Below are 11,528 nucleotides of genomic sequence, written 5' to 3'. Positions count from 1 at the left end.
TTTTTTTAGAGCATTACCCAACGGAGTCCTCCGACGAGTTTCCCCATTCACATGCCGACATCACGCGCGGGAATTTAACAACAAAAATGAAAGCAGTCCGAGGTAAATATCGCCATGCTGTTGATACAGGACGCAGGAGTGGACACGGTCGAGTGGTTCTTCTGTACTTCGAACTGTGCGAACAAATCTGGGGTGGCTCTCCAGCTAGTACTACCATATCCTCCGGTATTGAAACAGCTGACCTGGATCATTCTCGGACCCTACCCTCACCATCCACATCTTCTTCCTCCACTACCATGGATGTAGCAGACACAGGGTCTGATAATGAAAGCAGTGTGGGTCCTACTTCAAAGGAGAGGAGAGACCTGCTTGATGTACGTATATTTTTCTGTCCATTCCTCATAAATAAAAGTACTTTTGCTGTAAATGTTCATCTGTTGGATGTACTATAATTCACGGAACAGGTTTGTTGAATTGTGTTGCTATTAAAAATACAGTTAAGGCAATATGTGTGTTAAAAATGATGCAAGAGTTGAGGTGTGTGGTGGAGGCTGGAATGTGATGTTTTTTATATTTTACTGTGTACGGGTTGCTGATTTATTTTTATTATTATTGCAAAAAAGAAATGACACCATCATGCTCTTACTCATCTCATATTATGTTAGGCCTACATATTCATTAGTTTGATGGGGTGGTGGGTACAAAATACACTTTAAGATATATAGCAAACATTGGATACGCTGTTATTACATATTGTTATGTAGAAGTGATGTGAAAAGTACAACATCAACATGATCCAGGTTTACTTTTTTATGTTTAATTGTGATGATTTTCATTTCTCTTTTGAAGACAAAACTAAAAGGACACAGACACGACCGTCTGAGGAGAAAGCTGCCTGCTGAGACCCAGTGGCTGAATGCTCTTGAGGAAGACCAGCGTGTGAAAAAGAGACTGGTGGAAATCATTGAGACATCAGAACAAAAAGCATCCGAAAACTATTCAAAAATGTCCAATACACTGGAAAGACTTACCACATCGATTGTTGATGGGTTTTCTCTTCTGAAACAGGTCATTCATACACCTGCACAACCACCACACTACATGCCATATGAGCCAAGAGGTCCGATGTATTCGCACACAATGGCCCACCATTCTGTCCACCAAAACTCAGCAAATTACCCATACCCAAACAACTCCACTTCTGACAGAACACGTCAAAACACAAGACCAGGAAACACTATGAACACTGAAGCTGTGTTCCACACACCTGCTGAAGCCACTGACCAATTTTCATTCAGTCAGGCCCTTTTTAGTGACCAGTAGAGTACTGTTTTATACATCGAAGCAAGTCTGGTACAGTTAAGTATATACAAGTTCCACTTTTGCACAAGGTTGCACACATGTCAGGTTGTTAATCACAGTGTTATTTACTCTGACAGTGGTTTTTTTTCTGTTTGCTATCTTTTTATACATACTGTGAAAAGCTTAAAATGTAGCAATTGCACAATACTTTAACTATTTACATTTTTGTTACGTGAATCTTTATAAGAGTGGTGATCTAGTCCAGTCCTTGGGAGCTACTGCTACTTAGATGTATTTATTTCTCCAAAACACCACTATCAAATACATACTGATGATTGAAATCAGCTATTTCATACTGGTTTGTTGAAGAAAATGCAGCTGAAATGTACCTGTGGTAGCTCCCAAGTTATGGACTTGGGCATCACTGATTTAAAAGTGTACAGTAACTGTGCTGCTTTTCTCTCATGTTTAAAAAGCTTTATCTGTTGTAGATCTGTTATAATCTGATCTGTTCATAAATGAAACACAAAATAAGAACATGTTAAGTGTGTTCGTTTGAATAAATTGACAAACATTTTAAAAGCAAGTTTCTTTATGTGAATATGACATTTATCAGTTACAAATACAGTCATGTTCATCAGAAAGTATTGGCAGCACTATTTAATACACTACAGGTCCAATTTTAAGAGAGAAAAGTAAAATCATTTCACTTAAAAGTCTGTCTAATGAGCTACAAACTATTATATAATGTATCTAAATCCTGGGTGGTAGCTTTTCATGCATTAAGAGAATGAAATGCAATAACATTGCACAAAACAATTTAAAAATTCTCTAACATACATGGTGCTAACTATAACATTTTTTTATGAAAAAACAACGCAGTCTGCTAAATAGTTCACAGGTTTTTGTGTTTATGGATCCAGACACTGAGTGAGGACTCTCCTGACCCGCTTTCCTTCTGCTGCCAAGCTGTCTCCTCTGACCACTGGCTGTGTGTCCGGTTGATTGTTCCTGTCATGTTGAATAGCTTCAGTTATTCTGTTTTCATCCACAGTGTCTTTTGATGCCTCACAAAAATTGTGCAACACAAAACATGCATATATAACAAATGGAAGATCATTCATATTGATGTCCATGGCTCTCCTCAGGGCTCCAAATCGGGCTTTTAGTCTTCCAAACGCACATTCAATCACCATTCTAGCTCGGCACAACGAAAGTCCAAAGTACTGCTCCTGAACATTGCTTCCTCCGTTAGCATATTCTTTCATCAGGTAAGGTAGAAGTGGGTATGCAGGGTCACCCAGTATGTAAATGGGTATAGCGTCTTCGTTCTCCACAATTTGTCTTGGACAGGGGGGAATCTTCATGTTTTTCAGATTTGTGTTTATTGTGGAGTTAGCAAAAACTCTGGCATCATGCACACTCCCTGGCCATTTCACAACTACATCAATAAAGCTGTACTTGTAATCACAGGTGGCTTGTATGTTAAGAGAAAACCTCCCCTTCCTATTTAGGTACTCTGTAGAATTAGCTGATGGCTGCTTTATCTCCACATGAGTCCCATCCACAGCTCCAAGGCACTGAGGGAGACCATAAGCCTGCTCAAATCCCTCAACAAGTGCACGCACAGCAGTCTCTGTTGTTGGCATTTTTTATGTAAGATGGTCCCAAGTACACAGTTATAGCCTTACACACCTCTCTAATTATGTTTGAGACTACCTGTCTTGATAAGCCAAATGCATTGGCCGTTTTACGCAGTCTTCCCTCGTCAGCCAAATAATATAGCGTGCATGCAACTTTTTTGACCACACAGACTGGAGATCGCATTACAGTACTCTTCCCTTGAATGTAAGGAAGGAGTAACTCCGAGAGCGACAGTAATGACGACCGTGACATTCTGAAGTTCTCACGCCATTCCTGTGGGAGAACAATTTCCTTCTCAAAGTTTTCCCACCAGCCAGCAGTGCGTCCAGGTCTGATCCAAAACCGGCGACGGCGACGCTGAATGGCGGTATTGTGCCTCCGTATCGGTAGGGATAGTTGCTGTAAAAGAGCTGAACGCCAAGCGCTTTTTCTCCTTTGTAATTCCATCTGTTGGAGCAGTTGTGCTTGTAAAAACAGCAAGCAAAAATTGCCTGAACCAGCGTTACAATTAGTACTTCCCTAAACGCAGTCATTTTCCCTCCGAATGAATGGGCAAACAAAAACAATTGTCGCACATGTGACGTCAGCGCTGCGCTGCACCATCTGTCGCAGACATAATGCGCATATCTCCGGTTCCGAAAGTCCACACGCAAACCCGAAAGAGGAGATTTCTCAAATCTCCACTTTGGTCGGAGTTTTTGTTATTATTCGTTTATAGTTACATCAACCGGAGTTCACGTGTGGATGAAAGGCCACACCGCATGATAAACTATTCGGTTTTCCTGATATCCGGCTACGTGTGTACAGGGCCTGAGTGATGTTGATTATGTTATATGTACTCCAGAAAGGCGCAGGAAAACCCGTGTCTGTCACTTAAACATGTTAAAGAAATACTATTCAAATGATTCATCTGAATCCCATAACGAAGCACAAAAACAGATACATAGTTGTGCTTCAGTAGTGATTGGCAGTTCCATAACTGAGGCTGATGATGAGCTCCGGCCACCTCATCCTGAACGTCTGACTGCACGTTTAAATAACTCTGAAGTGTTGTTAAATTTGCCCCTTTTGTTGAACCACCTTCAGCCAACCCATCAACAAGAGATAGTTTGCTTAGTTGCACGTTTTCCAACCATCTTTGGTGATGTTCCTTCTCAAACAAATGTCATTAAACATGACATAGATGTTGGTGGATCCCAGCCTATTAAACAACACCCTTATCGTGTCAATGCAACCAAACGCAAGTTACTGGAAGGGGAGACTAAATATCTCCTCCAAAACGGCTTGGCAGTTAATAGCTCCAGCCCTTGGAGTTCTCCATGTCTCCTACAGTTAAAACCAGATGGATCACCTGGGTTTATTACAGATTATAGAAAAGTGAATAAAGTTACAATTCTTGACCCTTATCCATTACCCAGAATGGAGGATTGCATTGATAACTTGAGTATGGCCAACTATGTTACAAAGCTTGATCTACTTAAAGGCTATTGGCAGTTTCCTCTTACTGCCCGTGCCTCTGACATTTCTGCATTTGTCACTCCTGATCTTTTCCTCCAGTACACTGTTATGGCCTTTGGCATGTGTAATGCACCGGCTACTTTCCGGAGTCTTGTCGACACTGTCCTAAGTGATGTAGACAACTGCAATGCCTACTTGGATGATTTAATTATTTACACTGTATCATGGGAGGAACACCTTAAAGTTCTTGATCAGGTGTTCACTCGTCTCAGCGAGGCATCACTAACCCTTAATCTTGCCATGTGTTAATTTGGAAAAGCTACTGTAACATACCTAGGAAGAGAGGTAGGCCAAGGTCAGGTGCGACCTGTTGATGCCAAAGTAATGGCCATAATTGGGTATCCCATGCCCAAAACCCGTAAAGCTTTACGTATATTTCTGGGTATGGCTGGCTACTATAGGAGTTTTTGCCGCAATTTCTCATCTGTAATTCATCCCTTAACCAGACTGCTTAGTCCCAGTACTAACTTTGTCTGGACGCCTGAGTGTCAGCATTCCTTTGAAACTATTAAAGCCCTCCTTACTCATGCTCCAGTACTTTCTGCTCCAGATCTCTCCAAGCCTTTTAAACTTGAAGTTGATGCTAGTGCTATGGGGGCTGGTGCAGTACTGCTGCAGGAGGACAGTAATGGCATTGATCATCTGGTGTGTTATTTCTCTAGAAAGTTCAATAAACATCAACTTAATTACTCCACCATTGAGAAAGAAACTTATGCCTTGTTACCCTCTCTCCAGCACTTTGAGGTTTATCTTGGCTCTAGCCCTTGGCCAATTGTTGTGTACACCGATCATATTCCTCTTGTGTTCCTATCTCGTATGCGGAACCACAACCAACGGCTCATGCGGTGGGCCTTGCTTGTCCAAGATTTTCAATTGGACATTCGTCACAAAAAAGGGACAGAAAATATTAGGGCAGACGCATTGTCCAGGTTTAAAATGTAAGCCTGTGTTGTTGTTTTTTTATGCGGGCTTTGTTTTAAGGGGAGGGGTGTTACGGCCTCAGGCCTGTACTGCCTTTCTTCTTTTGTAGTTTTGCAGTTTTCTTTCTGTAATGCCTGGTTGCTGCTGGCTCGTTGCCTCCCTCTACTGGTGAACTTTTGACCAAGCCTTCAAGACTCACCTGTCCAAAGATGATTGGCCAAAGGAGGTTTGGACAGCACCACCCATCCACCAGCGACTGCCAATGAAGAGGCCAGGAGGAGGAAGAAGATCATAAAAGTCAGCCCTGCCCTTCAATCAGTGCTGCTATGCTTAGTGTGCAGTATGCCAACTTTTGGTGGTGCAGACAAATTGTTTCAGACTGTGTCTTGCTTTGTCTTATTGGTTCTGAAAGACTGTGGCCTGTGTAGCAAAGACACATTTGTCTGGTTGGAGATTTCATTCTCATTGTGGAGCCACTTGTTAGTTTGACCATTGTTAGTTGGGTTGCTATATTTTGTTTGGCTTGGAATTTTCAATTTTGTTTTAAATAGCTGAGTCATTGTTCAGAACCAGAAGTGTTCTTGTTTTATTTAAATTGTATGAAGAATGTCAGCTATTGCTGTGATTTTTGTTTAGTATTTTGTAAACTCAGCCAAAAATAAATTGTCACATTATTTTTTTTACACAAACTTTTGTCATGTCATTTATGTTGCGTCCAAAACGAGCCGGGACGTAACATAAGTGGGTGCTCGTTCGAGATTTAATTCCCTTTCGACTTGTGACCTAAGCTAATATTGATTTGTTTGTTTGGTAATATTTTCTGTGTTGGGTGTGGTCTGAAATTTCAGTTATGTCAATCCCATTTGATTTAGAAGGTTTTATTTTAAACCCTTCTTTGACTGTTAATTAAAGCTGTCGCAAAGACAACCTGCTTAAACTAGCAGAGCACTATGAAGTTGCTTTGCCAAAAAAAATCCTTAAAAAGGATCTTAAATGCCTTGTTGTGGCTAAACTGGCTGAGTTGGACTTACTTGAAGCACCTGAACAAGCTGGGGTGAGACACACACTTGCTGAACAGGCTTGTGCTCTAGAGTGGGAACCAGATGCACCTGGATCTCCTGACAAAATGTCTAAAGAAGCTGGGGAACAAAAGACTCCCTTCACCTTACCTCGTTATGACCCTCTTCCATCTACAGCAGGGGTGCCCAACCTTTTTTGAACCAAGAGCTACTTTTGAAGTCGGCAATTTGCCGAGAGCTACTCGTCCAGTCTCATTATCAACAAACATAATTTTTCATCAATCCCTACTCCTCACTTATTTAAAGTAAATAAAACAGAACGTGATGTGTCTATAGGAGACAACTTTTTATGCAAGCTGTATAAAATAAATGTGTCTCTACCTTAGTGGGACTTCTGACACTGAGGAGGAGGAGGCCAGGGTCTCATAAGCTGGGCAGTATGAGGTGGTTGCGAGGCGCAGGCAGGTCTCCAGATGATCATCATTCATTGTGGATCTGTTTTTGGACTTGATGATTTTCATGTGTGAAAAAGCAGACTCACACAGGTAGGTAGATCCAAAAAGTGCTGTTAAGTTCAAAGCACATCTTCGGATGTTAGGATACTTTTCTTCTGACAGCAGACTCCAGAACTCTCCATCCACGCCAGGTGATGCTCTGGATTTGATCCCAATGTCATTTTGCAGAGTGCAACAAATCCACTGGTGTGACCAGTCATTGCTGGAGCGCCATCAGTTGTTATAGAAATTAGTTTAAAGAGGGGCAAGTTGCTTTTATTAACAAACTCCATAAACGCATTAAAAATATCTTCTCCTCTTGTGTGTCCCTTCAAAGGCAAGATGGTGAGCAGCTCCTCTTTTGCACTCATGTCTGCAAAGGCCATTCTGATAAAAACACACAGCTGGGCTACATCCACCATGTCTGTCGACTCATCAAACTGAAGAGAGAAACACTCACATTGTTCCACGTCCTTTTTTAGCTGCTCCTCCACATCCACAGCCATTCCCTCACATCGCCGTGTCACTGTTTGTCTGGACAACTGCACGTCTTTAATAGCAGCTACGATCTCACTTTTATTTTTTAAATCATGAAAAAGCGCATCTGCAGCCTCAATAAACGCTTCTTTCATAACTTGTCCATCGCTGAAAGACTTCTTATGTTGAGCCAGGATGCGGCTAACACGGTAGGAAGCTATCGTAGCAGCTTTACCTTTTCTGCTGGGCCGAGTGAAGACTGATTGCTGGGCTGCAAACTTGTTTTTTAGCTCCCGCACTTTCTGAGTCCGTAAAGAACTTTTAAGAGGGAAATCTGTCTCAAACCGTTTGTGCATCGTCTTGAAATGCCGCTCCAAGTTACACTTTTTGGGTAAGGCAACGCTCGAATTACAGATGAGGCAAATGGACTTCGAATTAGAATAAACAAAAAAATACTCCTCCTCCCACTCTGTGTGAAAATAATAAGTTTTCGTTTGCTTGTTTGCTAGTTTTCCATCCATGTTTTCTGCGCACCGACATTACTCCACTACTGAGCCTAAAGTCTCGTGAGAGCTGTGTCACCGCACACAAAACTCGCGAGACTATGTCTGTGAGAATACAAGTCAAGGTTTCGCTGCGACTGGTTGGGCACACCTGATCTACAGGCACTGGCTCCAGAGATGAGGCCCGACTTAAAAAGTCAGACTAGCCCGTGAGAAGGCGGAACAGAGGCACCTTGAGTATCAACTAAAAGTAAAAAGAATGGAAATTGAGGCTGATAAAGAGGTACGTTTACACCAACTAGAATTGTCCTCTCATCAGAAAGACAGTGTTTCCTTAGCAGAAGCAAAGGAAGCTCAAAGGGTGACCCCTACTTCTACAGTCACCGCATTTGATATTAGTAAGCATATAGTGATGGTGCCCACATTTCGTGAAGCAGAAGTGGATGCTTACTTTGGTGTGTTTGAACGTATAGCAACTGCTTTACAGTGGCCCTCTGAGGTCTGGCCACTGCTTTTGCAGTGCAAAATACATGGTAAAGCTCAAGAGGCAGTTTCTTCTCTGTCCCTGGAGGACAGTTTAAAGTATGACACTGTTAAAGCTGCCATTCTACATGTCTATGAACTAGTTCCTGAGGCATATAGACAAAAATTTCGTAGACACAAAAAAGCCTCAAGCCAAACTCATGTTGAATTTGCTAGAGAAAAGAGTTTGTTATTTGATAGGTGGGTGTCGGCTTGTGAAGTAAAGGACTTTAATGCACTACGGGAGTTGATATTGTTAGAAGAGTTTAAACATTCTCTGCCTGAACGGCTTGTTGTTTATTTGAATGAACAAAAGGTTCAAACTCTCTCTTCAGCTGCTGTACTGGCCGATGAGTATGTGTTGACCCACAAGACATTTTTTTCTGTGTCTGAAAAAAATACTCAAGGGAACACACATCAAGTGTCAAATGTATCAAAAATGTTAAATACTGGAAAAGAAGAGAGAGAGTGTTTTTATTGCCACAAACTTGGACATGTACTTCTGTCGCCTGCCCTGCCCTGAAGAAAAAAGAGAAACAAGGTTCACAAAGCGTGCATAAACCAAAAGGCATTGGGTTCATTAAAACAAATGGAAAGTCAAGTTACGATGTAAAGAAGGAATGTGTTGATGAATGTTTTAAACCTTTCTTGTTTGATGGCTTTGTGTCTTTACCAGACAGACCTGTTGATCAATGCCCTGTTAGTATACTAAGGGATACTGCTTGCTCACAGACTGTGATCCTGTCCTCTGTATTGCCATTCTCTGAGAACTCGGCATGTGAGTATGAAACCATCCTTTGTGGTGTTGAACTAGGTTATGTTCCTAGACCTGTACATAAAGTTAATTTGCAATGCAAATTAATTAGTGGTGCTTTTCCCATGGCAGTGTGCCCTGAGCTTCCCATCTCTGGTGTTGCACTGTTGATAGGAAATGGCATAGCTGGTGGTTAGGTACTTCCTGCTTTAGAGATTACTGATTCACCTAGTTGTACCACAAAAGATCATAGTCATGAATCACAAGTTTTTCCAAACTGTGTGGTTACCCGTGCCCAAGCTTGAAGTCAGGAAACTGATATTTCATTAGCTGATTCTGTGTTAATGCCTATCTTTTCAGATGGTATAAGTGTAGAAGGTACTTCAAAATATAAGGTTTAAGGCCCTACTGATAAAAATCCTTTCAGCATCCTAGCTAGAAAACAGTTGGAAGACATTTCATTACCAATGAACCAGGAAAAGTTATGTGCTGCCCAGAGAGCTGATTCTACACTGAAAGAGTGTCTCTCCAAGGTGGTGAGTGTTGAGGACGCTGAAAAGGAAATCAAGCCTATTTCATTAAGAATGGTGTATTGATACGTAAATGGTCATCAGACACTAACCTTGACTCGTCTAGTATTTACCAGATAGTTGTTCCTGCTGTTTACCGCCACAAGATCTTATCTGTGGCTCATGAGAGTAAATGGTCTTGTAGTGAACTAAGCCTCAGGTCTCAAATCTGGCCTTGAGGGCCTTCCTGGGACAAGAACTGTATTTCATTGATTTGAGTCCAGAAACACAAGATTAAGTTCATCCAGAGACTTTCTCTTGTCTTGCACTGATCAATTGAAAGAACACTCTCTTTTATTATCATTACTATCTTACAAATTTCTTGATAATCAAAGTGTGTTTAGTTCAAACCATTTTTAAATGTTGAAGTGAACTACTCAATTTTAAATCAACTGTGAAACAGTATTGGTGATTTTTAATCCTCATGCAAAGTGGAAATCAAGTTGGAATGTGTTACGGAGTAATTCATGCATTTTCTGATTTTCTGTCTGAAATGAGCAAGTTGTGATGTCGGTCAAATGTCGGAGTCAAACGCAAAACAAGTTGTTGGAACGAACTGTCATGTTTTTAAATCCTCTCAGACGTAAATAGAGAGGCTGGCACCTGTTTTCCCCCAACTCGCCTAAACATTTCTCTCGTCTGTCTAAAAACATCTTCAGTCTGTTCCAAAACATTCTTTCTGTTTTTATGACTTCTAGTGACCTCTTACGTCACAAAAACACACCCCTGTCTGGTCGACCGACCAATCAGGAACTTCCCAAATGAACCGGAAATAGAACTCTTTAAATGTCGGCACTTCCTAGTTCAAACCGGTCGAGAGCAGTCGAGAGCAGTCGAGCGCAGTCGAGTTCAGTTCGGAGAGCAGTACCGAACGGAAGAAGTGCTGGAGAGAACAGGAGTTCCAGACATGATCCGGAGTTCTTCCGAGTCTCGTGGGAATTATGCAATCTTCCACATCTGAGTGGAACTCTGACAGACTCACAACTCACGTGAGCCCAACTGAGAGGTGAACTTGTGTCGAACAAGTACCGTCACTACTTCGGACGATTCACAGCTGTTCCTATGGAGACGCTGAAAGGGTGCGTTAAATGGAACTCCGTACCAGTGGAGACACCTGCTACAGGTAAAGAGTCTATCTATACCACCTAAGTGTACCGAGGAGGAAGCTGGGATCTTAACGGAGCGTGCCGTTCTGATATCGACACACAACAACCCCTCATCCATCTTCTCTTTAAATTTAAACTTCATTTTCCCATCTTTAAAACTCTTCTATCCTGCTAGCAAATCATTCCAGATATTTTCAGAAATGTCTGTTGTAATGCTTGAAATGGGGAAACCATGGCCGTATGGTTTCCTCCTTGTAAAACTTGCTAATTAATTAAACTGTTGTTATTTTCAATTTTGCCAAATTAATGTAAATGTTTGATGTTAAACTTTGATTCTGGTAATAAATGACCACATTCATTTGATGGGTCAAAGAAAATTAACGTCTCACGTTACATTTTAATTATTCAATGCACGATATTATTCAGTCCAGAAAAATGAATGAATCCGTTTAATTTATGAATATATCACAGGTATATGTTCATCTACAGTCTGGACACTTTGGAGTAACAAAAACTTACCAGCTCATTTTACGTCATTTCTTCTGGCTTGGTCTTAAAGGTGATGTAACTACTCATTGTCGTTGTTGTCATATTTGTCAAGTCACAGGTAAATCCAATCAAAGTATTCCTCCAACACCGTTACACCCAATTCCAGTTGTGGGTGAACCGTTTGAACGGGTACTTATCGACTGTGTTGGC

This window comes from Nematolebias whitei, chromosome 12 (genome assembly GCF_014905685.2).
Source record: "Nematolebias whitei isolate Nwh7 chromosome 12, NemWhi1, whole genome shotgun sequence".
Taxonomy (NCBI): domain Eukaryota; kingdom Metazoa; phylum Chordata; class Actinopteri; order Cyprinodontiformes; family Rivulidae; genus Nematolebias; species Nematolebias whitei.
Note: the sequence above shows the minus strand (reverse complement) of the source record.